The following is a 6,631-nucleotide window of genomic DNA, read 5'->3' as shown; positions in this document are numbered from 1 at the left end:
ACTGTTGGTGGCTGTTGCCCATTCCCTCACACACTTAAGGGGGTAACCTTATGGGGGGTAGCCCTCTTTCACAACTATTAAAATATCTTCACAGGAGCTAGGAATTGGGGTTGAGTTGTGGTGGTTAATTTTATGTGCCAACTTGCCTGGGCCGCAGAGTGCCCAGACATTTGGCCAAGCGCGATTTTGGGGTGTCTGTGGGGGTGTTTGGGGGTGTTTGGGGCCAGGAGAGCGAGTATGGCGGGTTGCCCTCCCTCAGAGCCGTCCCACCGCCCACCAGAGCAGTGACAGGGTCAGGGGATGAGGAGAAGCAGGACACTGTCCTTTCAGAGGAGGGGTCGTGAGGAATGTTAGAGAGATGCCAGAGAAAAGGGATTTTTCTCTGACGCATTGTGTTCCAATCTCAGTGATAGAGCAAAGTGGTGCAGGGAAAGACCACGTGCACACGCGTGACTAGTGCCCCAGTCCAATGGGCCATCTCCTCTCCCAGCTGTTCCAAAGTGCTTCTGAGATGTTCCCAGTGCCCAGCGCCCGGCAGGGCAGACCTTCAGAATCCCCCAGGGCTGGCGGCTCCCCCATCCTTTGTCTGAACATCCTTTCTGACAGTCCCTGTCTGATGGAACCCAGGCACCCAACAAGCTTCGCCAGTTTCTGAGTAAAGCTTTTCCTCTTATTTATGAAAGCCTGTTCTTGTGTAAGAATCGAGTAAGGCTACAAGGAAAGCACATGGCAAAAAAAGCCACAATGAAGAACAGAGCAACTTGACAGGCAACACACCAGAGCTGGAGATAATGATTGGGGTGGAGTGGGGGTGGGGGTGAGGAGGGATCGGGTGGGGAGGGGTGGGGTGTGGGTAGGGGCTAGGGTGGAGTAGGGTGGGGTGGGGTTGTGGGTAAGGGTGAGGGTGGAGTGGGGTGGGGTGGGGAGGGGTTGGGTGGGGAGGGGTGAGGGTGTGGGTAGGGGTGAGGGTGGAGTGGGGGTAGGGGTGGGGTGGGGAGGGATGGAGTGGGGTGGGGTGGGGGAGGGATGGGGTAGGGTATGATGGAGTGGGGTGGGGTGGGGAGGAGTGTGGGTAAATGTGTTGATGGGGTAGGGGTGGGATGGGGGTGGGTAGGGGTGGGGTGGAGGTAGAGGTGCAGTGGAGATGAGAGGGATTGGAAGAGCATAAATCAAATGCTCTGTTCCTGCACAAAAGAGAGTGTTGATCGGGATGAGCCAGCAGGTTAATACTTTGCAGCTTTTCTCTCTCTTTTTCAATGTCCCTATGTCTACGTCTTAATAGCCAATTTGGATTTAAATGCATCAGTCTAATCTCCCAGCATGAATATCGGTCATAAACCCGCTACGCCTCACTCCATAGCCACACCACCTGGTGGGGGGGGGGTCAATTTTCTGCCGAAAACCTGAGAGTCAGAGTCGCTGTGACAACCAAGATCTGCAAATACCGGCTCTGGCCCCCGCCCAGGACACTTGCCGGTCAGCCGCACCCAGTGAGGGCCGTCAGCTGCCTCCCCTGACAGGAACGGCTGCACCTGCACCCGTGACTTCACTGGCGTCCGCGTGTCATCTCTTAGTGCTAGAAAAAGTTGACCCATGAGCCTGTGTGATGCCTACAGATCTTTCTTACCAGAATAGCACTTGCATCGTTTCTATGTGGAATATAAATAAAGATGTTGGCGTTCCTGGCATTGGTTTATTGATTTTGGATGGTTCTGGCTCCTTTCAGAGGTCATCTCCTGGGTACTCACGTCTGGAAACTGTCATTTGCCATTCCCTCGTCATCACGGTGTGGGGTTGCTGCATTGACCTACTTGGGATCAAAGAAAAGGTCTTTCCGTCTACAGTGCACACTGGACTCCCTTCAACAAGAACACATGCACAGCTTTCCCAGGCTTCTCACTGCCCGTGAGGGAGGCGACAGAGGTCCCGGTGCCAGCCCCGTAGGTGAGAGTTTCTCCGGCTCCAGGCGAGCCAGCCCCGGTGAGCCTCACGCCACCTCCTGGTCTGGTTCTCAGGTCTGTCCTCTAGAGGGGATGGCACTAAACCCCTCCATAAATACAGAGTTATGGGAATGTTTTCCTGGGGAAAGAAATACCATTTTGGTTTTGGGTTATTGATCACATGGGGAGAATGATGGAAAGTTGTCAATCGTGGTAAATGAGATGCGCTGCGTTTTGTCCACGTTGACATTCTTAGAGCAGAGAGTAAAGCATCGTGAATGTATCACAATAAATGCTGGAGACAGGGGGGGTTTGTTTGTAAGGAGGTGAGGAGCTCAGCATCGGGAGGTATGACTCCAGGGACTTCTCTGAGTCTCACCGTGTGGGGATAGCACACCATAGCAATCACTTAGGAGAGAGACAAACAGAAGGAAGTGGAGCAGCGGGCTAATTTTGGAGGGAGAGGGTTCTGTCGTGTTGGGTTTTTTTTAAATAAAGTCAAGGGACTTGAAGCCACCCTTTGAGGAGGTCTCCGCTGGGCTGGAAACAGACTAGTGCCCATGACCCATTTCTGCAGAGAGGAGTGGGTGCGATTTACAGAAGAGCTTGGGCATCCCATGCTTCTCTGTCTCTCAGAGCTGACGCTCTTCATGCACAGATTCCCACAGCCAGTTTGTACCAAACATAATTCCAAGCCCTGCGCCAGAATAGACCACACATGTGTAAAGAACAAGAAATAAACGTAAATGTTCACCTCGGACTCACCCACCAACTGCAATCACGTAGTCTGATGTTTATTTGTGCATTCTGTTTTTATTATACTGAATTCAGTTCAACCACTTGCATTTTCCTATGAGCTAAAATCAGCATCTCGTGCAGATTCACATCTCACCTGCTAATTCACTTAGCAACGTAAATCCAGGCCCACACAGACGTGATCCTGAAACGGAATCCTGGAGACTGCATTCCATTCCAGGAGAGAAAAACTTTCCTTGCTTTCCCTTTATACAGTCAAGGATAATTTTAAGTATTTGCAAGCCACTGGTTTTCAGCGGTGTATTTCATTTTGTTGAAAGCTGATCTTCACATTATAGGCCATTAAAACGGCTGCACAGCTTATGTATGGCTATTACATATGGATAAAGCATCTCACCTCGAAACTGGAAAAGCATCTGCACCAAACGTGGAAGAAACAAGATATTGTACATGTTCAAGCACCTTGAATTAAGAATGCCCCATGGTGATAGGAACATGCAGGTGCAGACAGGGTCTCTGTCCCCCAAAGCTCTTGTCCCATGCCCCCCAAGACCCTCCAGCCTCCCCACCCCACCGTGGGAATAAGCCAGTGTTGCTGGCTGTCCCTGGGAGCCGTGGTAGCTTCTTCCATGACAGCTCCTTCCTTCTTTTCAGAAAAAGGGGGACAAACCGTAGTTTCTTCCTGGATTAAAATAAGTGCTCTCCACACAAGTTAGAAGTCCATGGGCAGGATGCTGGATCTTTCTCGGCTTCAGTCTCCTTCCCCCTCAAACAGAGATCAAACAGAGATGCCGCCGGGGTGACCGTGATGACCAGGCCACTGGTGGCTGCAGAGGAGCTGGCCGGGCTGCAAGCCCCCCACCCAGCCTCTGGTGCAGCCCCCTGGGCCCCGGGCAGCCCACACCTCCTCCGCCTCCAGCTCCCACCTGCTCCTCCCCACGCTCCTCAGCTCCGTTTAGCATCACTTCTCTATCTTATCATATATATATGTATATATATTGCTCTTCCTTGACTCTTTCCTTAAATTTTATTACTTTTTTTTAAAGATTTATTTATTTATTTGAAGGCGGAGGGGCAGAGGGAGAGCGGGAGAGAGAGAATCCCAAGCAGACTCCCCACTGAGTGAGGAGCAGAGGCGGGGGTCGACCTCAAGACCCCGAGATCACAGCCTGAGCCGAAACCAGGAGTCAGACGCTTAACCCACTATGCCCCCCAGGTGCCCCTTTCCTTAAATTCTAAAGTAAACTTTTAAGCTGGAAGTCTCACATGAATGCAGAAAAGAGAACAAATCTTAAGTGTCCAGGGAATTTTGGGGAAACACATCCGTGTATCCAGAGCCTACGTTAAGAAGTAGATGCTTCCAGCACCCAGAAACCCCCTCATGCAGGAAACCCACTCACCCCACACAGAGGTCACCACTCTGGGACACATCTCACCAGAAAGTAATTTTGCTTGAATTATAGGCATGCACTCCAGAGTCTAGTTTTTTCCCTCCACACTGTATTTATGAAAGTCTTCCTTGTTGGCCAATCCACTGCTGCAGAGCAGGGGTCCGCAAACCCTTCTATAAAGGGCCATGTGCCACTCAGACTCCTCAACTCTGGCCCCGCAGCGTAAACACGATCCTGGCCGTGTTCTAATAAAGCTGGGTTTATGGGCACTGAAATTCAAATGCTGTTTCTTTTCACATGAAATGTTACTCTTACTTTTTTTTTTCAAAATATTTTACAGTAAGAATGTAAAAACCATTCTCCGTTTTCGGGCAGTAAGGAACAGACAGGGTTCAGGTTCTGCGTCTCATGAACATCTTTCCATATCTGATCCAGAACAAGAAGACGTCAGTTAAAGCTGATACACATAAAGGCGGTGGCAATGATATTCTTATGTCTAAAAGAAAATGAGACCCACTGGGGCGCCTGGGTGGTTCAGTTGTTAAGCGTCTGCCTTCGGCTCAGGTCCCAGGGTCCTGGGATCAAGCCCCACATCAGGCTCCCTCCTCAGCGGGAAGCCTGCTTCTCCCTCTCCCATTCCCCCTGCTTGTGTTCCCTCTCTCTGTGTGTCTCTCTCTGTCAAATAAATAAAATCGTTAAAAAAAATGAGAGCCATTAATTTTGAGGGAAATGTTATATTTTTGGGGAGAAAACACTTTTTTATCAGCATCTAGTATCTTTAAAGCTACACAAAAGTCCCCTTTAGTAAATCCATGAAATTGCCTTTCATTTTATTTTCCTATAATAAAATCTGCTTTATCCTAAGCATGATGACTCTCTCCCCACTCCTCTCCCACCCCCAAACAGAGAGGGAAACACTCGAGTTCATTTTTGTTTTAATCACGGGCCTTGCATAGTGTTGTTTTATAATGTTCATCCACCTGGATTTCAAACCACTTACAGAACAGTGGGCTTCGATGCAGCAATTTGGGATCTTATTATAACCTCCAGTTTAGTGTCTCTATGATAAAGTACTTTGAATTTTAGCATTCGGTTGACAAACGAACATCTAAAACACAGCTAATTTCAAAATTGGGGATCGCCTGTAAGGATTAATTCATTTAACAGTTTTTTTCAAACTACATCCCATTGAAATCCAATAGCCGATCAAGAGATAAGATGGGAGATTGGGGGCAAGAAAGAATATCAGTATTCATCCATCCATCCATCCCCATCCATCCATCCATCCACCCACGCATCCATCCATCCCCATCCATCCATCCATCCACCCACCCATCCATCCATCCCCATCCATCCATCCATCCATCCATCCATTGATATATTCAACAAAGACCTTAACTGACTCCCGTGAAAACACACCTGGCATGGTACGATATGCTGCGGACCTCAACAAAGTTTGCTCTAATTAGAGAAGTAAGGCAAACACTTCCAAAACAGAAGAAAATGATGCAAAATAGTATAAGATTAAGTGGCAAAGAGCCTGCACTTCAAGAAACCAGATGCGGGAGGCATCATGATGGGACAGAGCAGACCAAGAAGGCGTCACGGAAAAGGTAAGAACTGAGCTTTGCTCTTGAGAATGGAGACAATGTGGATGGGTGTTTTGCTGATAAAATGGTATTCTGGACATAGGAAATAGTGTGATCCAAAGAAGGGGCAGGAGAACACAGCAAGGTGGATTACCGAGTCAGAGGAAAATAGCATTGCTCTTTTATTACTGAGTCATATGAGGTCCTTTTATAATGTGTATATCAACCCCTCATCAGATGTATGGTTTGCAAATATTTTCCCCGATTCCATACATTACCTTTTACTTTTATTGTGAAATCGGGGTCTTGAAGAGCCATCTGCACACTCATGTTCTTTGCAGCTTTATCACCACGGCCACGACATGGAAACAACCCGAATATCCATCGATGGAGGTGTACACATACGATGGAATATTATTCAAACATTTGTTAAAGAGAAAGGAAATCCTACCATTTGCAACAACATAGACAGAACTGTAGGCTAAGTGAAATCAGCTAGACACAGAAAGAGAAAGACTCCATGATCTCACTCACCCGTGGAATCTAAAATCGTCAAACTCATAGAATAAAGAGCAGAATGGTGGCTGCCAGGGGTTGGGGGCAGGGGGAACCGGGAGGGGACAGTCAAAGGGTACGAAGTTTCAGTTCTGCAAGATAAAGAAGTTGTGGAGATCTACTGCACAGCACAGTGCTTCTAGCTGACCATACTGTATTGATGCGTGAAATTTGCTAAGAGGGTGTGTCTTATGTTAAGTGTTCTCACTATACACACACACACTAATAATAGTAATAATAATAAAGGGGACAGAAGGGAAATTTGGGAGTGATGTATGTCTGTCTATGGCCCTGGTGGTCATAATGGATTCACAGGCTTGTACTCACCCCCAAACTCACAGAGTTGGATGCATTAAAGATGGGCAGCTTTTTACATGTCAGTCAAACCTGAACAGAGTGT

The sequence above is a fragment of the Phoca vitulina genome, unplaced genomic scaffold (assembly GCF_004348235.1).
Source record: "Phoca vitulina isolate PV1807 unplaced genomic scaffold, GSC_HSeal_1.0 scaffold5, whole genome shotgun sequence".
Classification (NCBI taxonomy): domain Eukaryota; kingdom Metazoa; phylum Chordata; class Mammalia; order Carnivora; family Phocidae; genus Phoca; species Phoca vitulina.
Note: the sequence above shows the minus strand (reverse complement) of the source record.